The following is a 14,802-nucleotide window of genomic DNA, read 5'->3' as shown; positions in this document are numbered from 1 at the left end:
CTCAAAAATCGAATTTTAGATCGATCGATTATTAGCCGAAACAATCTAAATGAGAATTGAAGATCTTGTTAATAGGAGCTCAACGATATAAACACAGTCGAAAACGGACGTCGGATGACAAAGTTTTGAATTTTTAACGGACTTTAACTGTCCAAGACTGTTAAAATATAACTTTACAAATAAAGTAAAAAATAGCAGACGGAGTCTAAACGAAAGTTGTAGATCTCGTCGACAGCTACGCGTATATATAAAGAACATTGAAAACGGAGCTCGCATGCGAAAGTTATGAATTTTACAAGATAATTAATTTTCGGATTAACCTCGATGCGACACGTGTCGCGATCTGGTGCACCCCCTTCCTCCCCACGGCTTGTCACCAATTGCTGACACATGGCCCCTAGTACGCCCAACGTACTGGGCCACCTGGCAGCCTATAAATAGAATACGAATTTCACTCTTTTCTTCACACATTTCCTTCCAATCTCTTCCAAAACCCTCCCAAGGTCCCAAGACCTTTCTCTAGCACTTACTAAGTGCTAGTAGCAAAGCTCTGGAGTGCCAGAAAGCCCTGAGAAATAGAGCTTTCGATTTAGAAGTTTCGCCGTGTCACACCCCCAAACCAGAACGGCGGAAACGTTCGGGGGCGGAGGACGTCATGTACAGTATCACAACAATGCATAATAGTAAACAAGCAACAACATCATCCATTGCATTAATAGTAATAATTTTAATACAAGTGTGTTCTGAAGTTTATAAGACACCAAAAATTGAATAATCAAAATAAGAGATGAGTCTTGTGTGTGCTCCATCCTCTCAAAACCTGGTCATCGGTACCTGTCTACTGGCGACCTGAGAATACAAGTTATTTTGAAAGCGTAGATCGGCATTAAAGCTGGTGAGTTCATAAGTATTTTAGTGTCATTGTTTGTATAAGTTTGAAGAATGTGCTTGTAAATGTTTGATGTAAAAGTTTGTAAGTATTTGATGTAAATGTTTGTAAACTTCCTAGAAAATCCTATATTTTCTACTAAAGTAGTCTTCTACCAAGACCCAACTGTTCTTTATGTTTGTTCTTTTGTAAAAGTGAGTATTTTCCCAAAGTATGACTATCATTACCAAAATATAGTTTTTCATTACTGTTTATGTGAGAAGATCACAATGTAAATGAAATGGGAAAAATAAAGATGTACTGTAGTTTTATCTAGGTAACTACTGATGTACCAACTACCCTTAAACTTGTTAGTTTAATTAAGGTAAAATGTGATATGATTGTAACCATACTTGATCGAATAGTATAACACGACGTTCGAGACGTCGAAATGATATGACATTTGTCACCCGTAGACCTGCAGGTCCCACTGTAGTTAGCAGCAAGGTGTAGGATGTAACAACATAAATTTTCAAAACAATTTTTCATTTTTAAACATAATTTCATTAATAAGATATCATAAGAATCCATTGTGTCACATGTCATCATAATAAAACAAATCCCAAGATCTCTAATACATAACTCTCATCAGTGTGTACAGATCATGCCGGCGCCTTCCCGCGATCCTCACTGGTACCTGAAACACATCACACAAACACTGTAAGCATAAATGCTTAGTGAGTTCCCCAAAATACCACATACGCACATACGCCACTCAAGGCTATAGCTATACAAGACCTTCGGTCCATGTGTCTCAGGGGACTTCCGTCCCACGATCCTGGTAGACCTTCCGGTCCTACCCCTAGTGACCTTCCGGTCCACATCATAATGACCTTCCGGTCCATATCATAATGACCTTCCGGTCCATAACATACTACTCATAACATAACATAGCACATACATATTAAATAACAGCATACATCACATACTCCTCATGACACATAAGACCTTCCGGTCACACATATTACCACTCTAGGTAAAGTATAGTGAGAAGACTCACCTCGTACGATGTCGGATAACCTCTCGTGCTCGATAACCCGACCTAGCCTCTTCCTATCAACACAATAACATCTCTAATTAATACTTTCTCTTGTCCTCATTTCTAAGGAGTGGGTAGAAGACCATTCTACCCCTCCCAGGTTTCTCTCTAGAACCAGCTTGACCAAAACCCTACGGTCAACTGAAGTCAACTCAAGTCAACGGTCAAACTTTGACCAGACTCGTCGAGTGCACTCGTGTGACTCGGCGAGTCCAGGCGTCTTCCGAATCCTCATAGGTCCTCACTCGACTCGTCGAGTTAACCTTTCACTCGACGGGTTACTACCGGTCATGAATCGCGGGGAAACCCGACTCGAATCGTCGAGTCCCCTTATGGACTCGACGAGTTCCTTCCATGGCAACACTCAAATGACCTTCTGAGGTCAGATCTGTTTCTCTAACCTATAGATCTGACCTTACCATACTCAATAATCACGTAAAGGTCCGACCTTTACACTCATGCAACGTTCAATATGCTTCTTTTGGTGAAATAGCCTCTAAAATGGCAACCTAGGCTCATATCTCTAAGGAAGTAGCATAAAGCAGGGAGGTTGGAGCTCTCTGGACCTCTCAAGGTCCAGATCCAGAGTTTAACACTCAAAGGGACATCATAAACATCATATCCAAGCTAATAAAGGATAGAGAAAACCCTAGATTCAAGGTTTCTTCACCAAAACAGAAAAGGGTTCGATTTAATACCTCAAAGATGGAGTTTCCTTGCTTGAAATCACAGAATAGCAACCCCCTTGACCTTCTTTTGCTGGAATCTCCTTCTTCTTTGCAAAAACCACACCAACAAGGATTAAAATAGCCCTTCTCTTCACACCACACACTCAAGCTCACTAGGGTTTCTCTCTCTGGACTGGTAGCCGCAAATGAGGGCCATAAGGTTCCTTAAATAGGGCACATGCCCGAGGATTTAGGGTTTCCACCCACAGCGCCTACTCGGCGAGTCTACTCTTGGACTCGTCGAGTAGTTCATCAAACTCACGTGGCCACCCCGCTTCTACTCGACGAGTTATAGCACCAACTCGTCGAGTAGGTCAATTATTCACAAAAATAAATAATTAAAATAATATACCTGGAAATCCGGGTGTTACAATTCTCCCCCACTAGAATCAGACTTCGCCCTCGAAGTCTCATTCTGCAAACAGCTCTGGATGATGTTCCCGCATCTCCAACTCCGGCTCCCAAGTCAGCTCGGACCCTTTCCGATGTTGCCACTGGACCTGAACCAGGGACACCTCCTTGTTCCTCAGAACCTTGATCCTCCGATCCAAGATCGCGATCGGCTTCTCAACATGATTCAGGCTCGCATCCACCTGAATATCTTCTAGTGGTACTACCGCCGACTCGTCGGCTATACACTTCCTCAACTTAGACACGTGGACGGTATCATGTATCTGGCTCAACTCCGCAGGTAGCTCTAAACGATACGCTACCCTGCCCACCCTCGCGGTCACCCTAAAATGACCAATGTACCGGGGCCCCAGATTGCCCCTCTTCCTGAATCGGATCACTCCTTTCCATGGAGACACCTTCAGGAGTACGAAGTCACCAACCTGAAACTTGAGCTCGGATCGTCGCCTATCCGCATAACTTTTCTGGAGACTCTGAGCTGTCAGCAACCTTTGTCTGACCTGCTGTATCTGCTCAGTCGTCTGAAGCACTATCTCAGTGCTACCCATCACTCGCTGCCCTACCTCTCCCCAGCAGATGGGAGTCCGACACCTCCTCCCATACAACAACTCGAAGGGAGGCATCCCAATACTCGAATGGTGGCTGTTGTTATAGGAAAACTCAGCCAATGGTAAGTACGTGTCCCAAGTCCCTCCGAAGTCCAACACACATGCTCGAAGCATGTCCTCGAGCGTCTGAATCGTCCGCTCACTTTGTCCGTCAGTCTGTAGGTGGTAAGCGGTGCTGAAATGCAACCTCGTACCCAACTCCTCATGGAATTTCTTCCAGAATCTGGAAGTGAAACGTACATCTCGATCTGACACAATCGAGATCGGTACTCCATTCCGCGATACCACCTCTCTCACATACATCTTTGCCAGTCTCTATGCGGAAGAGCTCTCACTAATAGCAAGGAAGTGAGCGCTCTTCGTCAGCCGGTCAACGATCACCCAAATTGCATCGACACCCCTCGTGGTCCTCGGCAATTTGGTGATAAAATCCATGGAAATATGTTCCCACTTCCACTGGGGAACCTCGAGTGGCTGCAACTTGTCATGCGGACGTTGGTGATCGGCCTTAACCATGCGACAGGTCAAGCACCTCTCAACAAACCACGCCACATCCCTCTTCATAGAGGGCCACCAATACTCTCTCTTCAGGTCCAAATACATCTTAGTAGCCCCGGGATGGATCGAGAACCTCGATCTGTGCGCCTCCTCCATCAGGATGGTACGTGCCCCGCCCGTAAACGGCACCCAAATCCGACCCTGAATGGTCATAAGCCCTCAGCTATCGGTAACAAACTCAGATACCTGCCCAATCACCCGCTCTTTCTTGCGGTTCTCCGGTCTCACAGCCTCTGCCTGGGCCTCTCGGATGGCATCCAACACCAGAGTCATCACCGTCATCCTCATACAAATATCTCGTATCGGAGCACTCTCCGCCCTACTGCTCAGGGCATCGGCTACAACGTTAGCCTTGCCCGGGTGGTACAGGATCTCGCAGTCATAATCCTTTACCACATCCAACCATCTCCTCTGGCGCATGTTCAGGTTGGGCTGATCCATCAAGTACTTCAAACTCTTGTGGTCCGTGTATATGATACATCGAACCCCATACAAATAGTGACGCCATATCTTGAGGGCGAACACCACGGCCCCCAATTCCAAATCGTGGGTGGGATACCTCACCTCGTGAGGCTTCAGCTGCCTTGATGCGTACGCTATCACATGCCCTCTCTGCATAAGCACCGCACCCAACCCCGATATCGCTGCGTCACAATACACCACGAAATCCTCCATTCCCTCTGGAAGGACTAACACCGGGGCTTCGCACAGCTTCTGGCGAAGGGTCTCAAAGGAGGTCTGCTGCTCTGGACCCCACGTAAAAGCAACGCCCTTCCGGGTCAACCTAGTGAGTGGCACGACAATCTTGGAGAAATCCTTGATAAATCTCCGATAGTAGCCGGCCAACCCCAGAAAACTCCTGATCTCGGTGGGGGATCTCGGCACCTCCCAACTCATCACCGCCTCAATCTTGGCCGGATCGACCAATATCCCATTCTGATTAACGAGATGCCCCAAGAACTGGACCTCTTGTAACCAGAAATCACACTTGGAGAATTTGGCGTAAAGTCTCTCCGATCTCAAAACCCCGAGGATCTCCCTCAAATGCTCCTCATGCTGCTCTCGGGATCTCGAATACACCAGAATATCGTCGATGAACACGATCACCGATCGATCCAACATCGGCCTGCACACCCTGTTCATGAGATCCATGAACGCTGCCGGTGCATTGGTGAGCCCAAAAGGCATCACCACGAACTCGTAATGCCCATAACGAGTCCTAAACGCTGTCTTCTAGATATCCTCATCTCGCACTCTCATCTGGTGATAGCCAGACCTCAAATCTATCTTGGAGAACCAAGACGCTCCCTGTAATTGATCGAAGAGATCATCGATCCTTGGTAAGGGGTAACGGTTCTTGACCGTCAACTTGTTCAGATCCCGGTAATCAATGCACATCCGGTGTGAACCATCCTTTTTCTTGACAAAAAGGATCGGTGCTCCCCTCGGTGAGCTACTCGGTCGAATAAACCCCTTCCCCAACAGCTCCTGAAGCTGCGAGGATAACTCCTGCATCTCTGGCGGCGCAAGGCGATAAGGCGCCTTGGCGATAGGCACTGCCCCCGTAACCAAATCGATACGGAACTCCACCTGCCTCTCGGGAGGCACACCCGGCAACTCCTCGGGAAAAACATCCGGGAACTCACGCACTATCGGAACATCATCAATCGAACTCGATCTCTCCGCGGCCACTCGTGTATCCATCACATAAGCTACAAACCCGTTGCAGCCCTGCTGTAAACTCTGTCTTGCTCTGGCAGCCGAACAAAATGCTGACGCACATCGGGTACCCTCGCCATATACAGTCAGCACTCCCCCACTAGGGTATCGTATCGTCACCGTCTGCCGCTCGCAGTCTATAACCGCCCCAAATCGGCTCAACCAATCCATACCCACTATAACGCAAACGTGCCCCATCCCAATCGGGACCAGATCTATCGGGAACTCAACACCGAAGATCTCGAGTACACATCCTCGAATCACGTCAGTAGCATACATCGCTCGCTCGTCAGCTATGGAAACTCGTAGAGGTCGACTCAACGCCTCTCGTCGAATACTGATGTGCTGACTAAATGCTAACGACACAAATGATCGACTCGCACCCGAGTCAAATAACACCAAAGCAGGTACAGAACTGACAAGAAAAGTACCTACGCATATCATAATATAAGCACAATATCTCAACTCAGCATAAATAAAAGAATGAATACATACCAGCCACGACATCGGGCGCTGCGCGGACTTCCTCCGCTGTCAACTGGAAGGCTCTCCTGCGAGCCTTCGGTGCCTCGGCCTTCACTGGCCGACCCTCAGTAGCTCGTGCAGTAGCAGGGGCAGATCCCTGCGCTGATCCCTGTGACAGCTGTGGGAACTCGGCCCTCCGGTGACCCGTATGGTTGCAATGAAAGCAAACCATAAATCCATTGGGGCAGTCCTTGGCTATATGCCCCTCCTTGCCACATTTGTAGCAAGCACCCGCCCGACACACTCCATCATATCCCTTGCTGCACTTCCCACAAGTGCGGCCCTTCTGGCCTCCAGATCTCGTATCAGCGGGCTTAGCCCGCTTGGCTGCCGGCTGTACCTGTACCGGTCGCCTGTCACTCCTCTGAGACTCGGCCTCCTCCCTGGCCTGAGTCTCTAGCTCAATATCCCTCTTCCGGCCATTTGCCTGAAGCTCGGCAAACGTCCGGTACGTCGAGTTCGCCACGAACTCGCGAATGTCTCTCCTCAGTATGCTCAGATACCGGCTCATGCGTGCCTGCTCGGTAGACACATGCTCATGGCAAAACATCGCCCTCTCATGAAACTTCCTGGTGATCACAGTAACAGAATCAGTACCCTGCTTGAGGGACAAGAACTCCTGGGCCAGCCGTTCCCTTTCCACCGGGGGAACGTACTCATCACGAAACATAATGGTGAACCTCTCCCAGGTCACCGCAGTAAGCTCAGCAGGGGTGAAATCCGCCGACACAAACTTCCACCAGTCCTTCACCCCCAAACGAACCTGGTTCAGCGCGAACCGTACTCTCAGATGCTCCGGACACGAGCAGGTGTAGAAGCATCCCTCAATGTCAGAAATCCATCTCATCGCAGCAATCGGATCCTGCGTCCCATCAAACTCTGGTGGCTTCGTGTTGCTGAACTCCCGGAACAGCAACGAGTCACCCCCCTGAGGTCTAGCAGCAGCAACAGCTGCAGCGGCTGCAGCCTCGGTAACCGCTGCGTATCTCTCGTCAAAAGTCTCAATCAGGGTGGTCTTGATAGACCCAAACATGTCTGGTATCTCTGCGCGGATAGCCGCAGCCACCTCATCGTGGATCATCTGACGAAGCTCCTCGTCACTCACGTCGCTGGCCTCTGCTCTGTGGCGTGTCCCAACCATGATGTCTCTGAAATAGAACATAAAAATATCAGAGACTCGCTCGAGTATGCACGCACTCGATAACCCATCCCTACTTGTTCCTTAGTACCCTAAGGATTTTTACTTGGACTGCGCACTGATCTGGTGTTTTCAGTAGTACGGGCCCTATACTACCGTCCACACCGCATCAGTATTCACCCCAAGTCCTCCTCCTAGGATCCCAGATCACAAGTACTCTACTTCTCGCTAAGCACAGGCTACCCTTCAGTAGGCCCCTCATAAGCTCCTCACTGCTACCTACTCACTCTCAAGCATCTGATAGCAGCAGTAATCTGCTAGGCTAAGGCATCACAAATCAGGCCACTCTAGTCCTAACATGAATACCTAGCCTTCTCTAGCATACATAACATATCATATCATATCTCATAACACATAATGTAAGGGTATTTTTGGAAATCACCGTTCGGGCGCTGACTGATCGTACACACTGCTTCTTTCCACTTTTCTCAAATTCTTTTACTTTTTAGAAAAAAAATTGTTTCTTTTGTGAAAAACTTTCTCAAATCCTCAGTTTGAGTTCAGATACACCCGGAGGTGCATCCGAATCCCTCAAACCAAGGCTCCGATACCAACTTGTAACAACGTAAATTTTCAAAACAATTTTTCATTTTTAAACATAATTTCATTCATAAGATATCATAAGAATCCATTGTGTCACATGTCATCATAATAAAACAAATCCCAAGATCTCTAATACATAAATCTCATCAGTGTGTACAGATCATGCCGACACCTTCACTGGCCGACCCTTAGTAGCTCGTGCAGTAGCAGGGGCAGATCCCTGCGCTGATCCCTATGACAGCTGTGGGAACTCGGTCCTCCGGTGACCCGTCTGGTTGCAATGAAAGCAAACCATAAATCCATTGGGGGCAGTCCTTGGCTATATGCCCCTCCTTGCCACATTTGTAGCAAGCACCCGCCCGACACACTCCATCATATCCCTTGCTGCACGTCCCACAAGTGCGGCCCTTCTGGCCTCCAGATCTCGTATCAGCGGGCTTAGCCCGCTTGGCTGCCGGCTGTACCTGTACCGGTCGCCTGTCACTCCTCTGAGACTCGGCCTCCTCCCTGGCCTGAGTCTCTAGCTCAATATCCCTCTTCCGGCCATTTGCCTGAAGCTCGGCAAACGTCCGGTACGTCGAGTTCGCCACGAACTCGCAAATGTCTCTCCTCAGTATGCTCAGATACCGGCTCATGCGTGCCTGCTCGGTAGACACATGCTCAGGGCAAAACATCGCCCTCTCATGAAACTTCCTGGTGATCACAGTAACAGAATCAGTACCCTGCTTGAGGGACAAGAACTCCTAGGCCAGCCGTTCCCTTTCCACCGGGGGAACGTACTCATCACGAAACATAGTGGTGAACCTCTCCCAGGTCACCGCAGTAAGCTCAGCAGGGGTGAAATCCGCCGACACAAACTTCTACCAGTCCTTCACCCCCAAACGAAGCTGGTTCAGCGCGAACCGTACTCTCAGATGCTCCGGACACGAGCAGGTGTAGAAGCATCCCTCAATGTCAGAAATCCATCTCATCGCAGCAATCGGATCCTGCGTCCCATCAAACTCTGGTGGCTTCGTGTTGCTGAACTCCCGGAACAGCAACGAGTCACCCCCCTGAGGTCTAGCAGCAGCAACAGCTGCAGCGGCTGCAGCCTCAGTAACCGCTGCATATCTCTCGTCAAACGTCTCAATCAGGGTGGTCTTGATAGACCCAAACATCTCTGGTATCTCTGCGCGGATAGCCGCAGCCACCTCATCGTGGATCATCTGACGAAGCTCCTCGTCACTCACGCCGCCGGCCTCTGCTCTGTGGCGTGTCCCAACCATGATGTCTCTGAAATAGAACATAAAAATATCAGAGACTCGCTCGAGTATGCACGCACTCGATAACCCATCCCTACTTGTTCCTTAGTACCCAAAGGATTTTTACTTGGACTGCGCACTGATCCGATGTTTTCAGTAGTACGGGCCCTATACTACCGTCCACACCGCATCAATATTCACCCCAAGTCCTCCTCCTAGGATCCCAGATCACAAGTACTCTACTTCTCGCTAAGCACAGGCTACCCTTCAGTAGGCCCCTCATAAGCTCCTCACTGCTACCTACTCACTCTCAAGCATCTGATAGCAGCAGTAATCTGCTAGGCTAAGGCATCACAAATCAGGCCACTCTAGTCCTAACATGAATACCTAGCCTTCTCTAGCATACATAACATATCATATCATATCTCATAACACATAATGTAAGGGTATTTTTGGAAATCACCGTTCGGGCGCTGACTGATCGTACACACTGCTTCTTTCCACTTTTCTCAAATTCTTTTACTTTTTAGAAAAAAAATTGTTTCTTTTGTGAAAAACTTTCTCAAATCCTCAGTTTGAGTTCAGATACACCCGGAGGTGCATCCGAATCCCTCAAACCAAGGCTCCGATACCAACTTGTAACAACGTAAATTTTCAAAACAATTTTTCATTTTTAAACATAATTTCATTCATAAGATATCATAAGAATCCATTGTGTCACATGTCATCATAATAAAACAAATCCCAAGATCTCTAATACATAAATCTCATCAGTGTGTACAGATCATGCCGACGCCTTCCCACGATCCTCATTGGTACCTGAAACACATCACACAAACACTGTAAGCATAAATGCTTAGTGAGTTCCCCAAAATACCACATACGCACATACGCCACTCAAGGCTATAGCTCTACAAGACCTTCCGGTCCATGTGTCTCAGGGGACTTCCGTCCCACGATCCTGGTAGACCTTCCGGTCCTACCCCTAGTGACCTTCCGGTCCACATCATAATGACCTTCCGGTCCATATCATAATGACCTTCCGGTCCATAACATACTACTCATAACATAACATAGCACATACATATTAAATAACAGCATACATCACATACTCCTCATGACACATAAGACCTTCCGGTCACACATATTACCACTCTAGGTAAAGTATAGTGAGAAGACTCACCTCGTACCATGTCGGATAACCTCTCGTGCTCGATAACCCGACCTAGCCTCTTCCTATCAACACAATAACATCTCTAATTAAAACTTTCTCTTGTCCTCATTTCTAAGGAGTGGGTAGAAGACCATTCTACCCCTCCCAGGTTTCTCTCTAGAACCAGCTTGACCAAAACCCTACGGTCAACTGAAGTCAACTCAAGTCAACGGTCAAACTTTGACCAGACTCGTCGAGTGCACTCGTGTGACTCGGCGAGTCCAGGCGTCTTCCGAATCCTCATAGGTCCTCACTCGACTCGTCGAGTTAACCTTTCACTCGACGGGTTACTACCGGTCATGAATCGCGGGGCAACCCGACTCGAATCGTCGAGTCCCCTTATGGACTCGACGAGTTCCTTCCATGGCAACACTCAAATGACCTTCTGAGGTCAGATCTGTTTCTCTAACCTATAGATCTGACCTTACCATACTCAATAATCACGTAAAGGTCCGACCTTTACACTCATGCAACGTTCAATATGCTTCTTTTGGTGAAATAGCCTCTAAAATGGCAACCTAGGCTCATATCTCCAAGGAAGTAGCATAAAGCAGGGAGGTTGGGGCTCTCTGGACCTCTCAAGGTCCAGATCCAGAGTTTAACACTCAAAGAGACATCATAAGCATCATATCCAAGCTAATAAAGGATAGAGAAAACCCTAGATTCAAGGTTTCTTCACCAAAACAAAAAAGGGTTCGATTTAATACCTCAAAGATGGAGTTTCCTTGCTTGAAATCACAGAATAGCAACCCCCTTGACCTTCTTTTGCTGGAATCTCCTTCTTCTTTGCAAAAACCACACCAACAAGGATTAAAATAGCCCTTCTCTTCACACCACACACTCAAGCTCACTAGGGTTTCTCTCTCTGGACTGGTAGCCGCAAATGAGGGCCATAAGGTTCCTTAAATAGGGCACAGGCCCGAGGATTTAGGGTTTCCACCCACAGCGCCTACTCGGCGAGTCTACTCTTGGACTCGTCGAGTAGTTCATTAAACTCACGTGGCCACCCCGCTTCTACTCGACGAGTATAGCACCAACTCGTCGAGTAGGACAATGATTCACAAATATAAATAATTAAAATAATATACCTGGAAATCCGGGTGTTACATAGGATGTTCAGTCCCATATAGATCTATACACAAGTTCACGCTCTCCCTCCAGCAGACTCTGGGTACAAAATGTGACGCAACAGTATATTGCCGAGCCATGAAGTAGTATCTCACATTAATGTTATAGTATTCTTGTATTTGTATAGTATGTTCTAGTGTAGTGTATGTTCTCTCTGTCTAGTATGTAGTATGTTCTCTAGTCCATAGTGTGTAGTATGTATTGTTTCTCGTTATAGTATGTACTGTTTCTCTTTATAGTGAGTATTGTCTCTCGTTATAGTATTCTCTATCCGTTTCTCTTTATAGTGAGTATTGTCTCTCGTTATGGTATGTTCTGACTCATGTATGAACTGACTCTTTGTATGTTTCATTGTTCTAGTAATAGTATTAGTGACTTCCTAAACTATACCTATTATAGTTTACTAGCAATGTTCTTTGTATGAATGAACGTGCTTGTACACCTTTGCTACCCAAAGGTATTGAACTAAATGAAGAACTTTTATATCTATATACATACACATAATATATAACTAAGATTCAAACGACCTTCGGACAAACAACCGATACCCTAAGTCCACAACCAAACAAGGTACAGGAAGTAAGGCGAGTTATCAGTCCTAAGTCCTTTCAATCCTACTTATATAACTATATCTATATAGATATGCTTTTGACAAAATATAAGTTTAAAAGAGTTTGATAAAGAGTTTTGCATATAAAGGAGTTTGCAAAACGTTTTGAAGCAATTTGTTTGAAAACACAGTTTGAAGTATAAGAAATCCATTGTTTGATAGTTATTAATCACATATGATTGATATAATAACTATAATGTTTCTACTTGTATTCCCACCCCATAAAATCATTTAATGTAGCGCCCCTATTCTCAGGTATCGATCTTGTATAAGAATTTCCTTGATTCAAGTGTTGGGTTTTGAGCATTCTAACACTCCTATGGTGTACATGCAACCCTATAAACCTTGGATCTATGTTTTCTCTATTATACATGCAAATATTAACTATTCCAAGGTTTCATCCTAACTAGCATATTATGAAGCACCTATACTACAAAGTTCTAGTTAGATGACATACCTTTTGATGTAGCTTAATGTCTTCAAGCTTTAAGAGCTTAGCCCCAATAGTGTGGAAGCCTAAAATGGAATCACAAATCACCAAAACACCTTGGAAGAACTTAAGAGAATATGTATACACACTAAAATCGGCCCACTCTTATTTTCACACACTTGTGCCAATTTTGTGAGCCAAGGACGCCTTTATATATTATGGAGGATTAGGGTTACATCCATGTAAACCCTAATACCCATGACCTTTCATTTACATAGGATCCATGGGTTAAAAGCTCCATGGACCATCCATGAAAGCTTAGCCCAACCTAAATGAACTTGGCCCATTCCATATATATAAGAGTCCATATTTAATTAGTTCTTTTTGATCACTTAATTAATTCTAAATTAATTCTTGATCAATACTAATTAAATAATATGATTCCATATTAATATATTAGAACTTATAATATATTAATATAAATCATAAATATACTATTCTCAAAAGACAATCCATATAAATTGTACCGGTGAAGTGCAACCCAAATGGACCATGCCGGGTCGGGTCAAGTACATACCAAATATAGTTATGGACTTAGACATTAATCCAATAGTCTCCCACTTGGATAAGTCTAAAACTATTATTGAGTATGACTTCAAAACCTAACTGGCAATCGTAGCTCTTAAAGCCGCTGTCGAACTCTGACCTTGTCAATGACTTGTCCATTAGATAAGGGATCATATATTCCTCCATTCTAGATATCATATGGACTGAGACATGGATTATAATCATTCTCTCTGTCCATTTGTTGTTTCCTGATTTTCGATTTATGATGACTGACTGATTGAACAAATCAAATCAGTCCTGGCTTGGCCAAGCACTCACATGTGTCATCGCTAAATCATCGAGGGGCCCACATATATCGCTTTTATCCCGAAGGTAAAAGGAATGGATAAACTTCGACTCATATGGCTTGTTCTACTACTTGTTGAATCATACACAAAGGCAAGTTTTATAACATCGAGTTACCAAATGTGTTTTCGTGCAATCAATGTATAACCAACTCATAGTAATAACTCATATCTCTAGGTTTGAAGAATATAAGATATTATCGTCTAATGATCACTCGTGATAAAATCCATGAAGTGATTCAAATGAGCGCGAGTTGAATCCAATAGTCAGAACTTATGAGCACTCATGAGTGTTGTAGCACCACTTTGTCCACCAACTTGGACCTCTACAAACCAACCCATGACAGTCTTGATTCATATCTACTTCCAACATATGACCGATTGTGGATGGTTTGAATAACTTAGTCATTCGGGAAGAGCGACTTAGTTATTCTGGAAGTCAAAACATGCAAAGTGAAACACAAGAATAAATGAATCAAATATGGTATCAAACCCTATGAATATAAATAAACACTTTTATTTATCACCATACTGATTACTCATTATTCATTGTTTCGGTTTTATCAACTTTATACTTGAATTAAAAACACTAGTTGTCCTATGCTCCAAGCATGTACACTATGTTTTTCTTAAACAATAGCTTTGCCATATACCAAGTATGCACTCTATGTTTGTCTATGATCCTTACTTTGTGAAATAAACCAATTGAACATAATTTCAATGATTCTAATTTCACACTCCCAAATCCTTATCGAAAAATGTGAGAATTTCAAATTCCTATCATTTATCGAAATCTGTTTAGATTTTAAACTTATATGCACTGACCCTCCTGTAAGGAATATGTACAGAGTTAGAAAGACTTGTCAACAGTCATTATAAGGTATTCCAATGGAGATCAACTCCATGGAAACTAAGTCTCATATTCAAAGTACATTGCTTTGGACATGCTTCTTGCATTAAGTTTTCTAATCTTACACAGATAACTTCCACCTATGGAGACAACTCCATATTC

This window comes from Lactuca virosa, chromosome 3 (genome assembly GCF_052849685.1).
Source record: "Lactuca virosa cultivar CGN04683 chromosome 3, Lactuca_virosa_CGN04683_v6, whole genome shotgun sequence".
Lineage (NCBI taxonomy): Eukaryota > Viridiplantae > Streptophyta > Magnoliopsida > Asterales > Asteraceae > Lactuca > Lactuca virosa.
Note: the sequence above shows the minus strand (reverse complement) of the source record.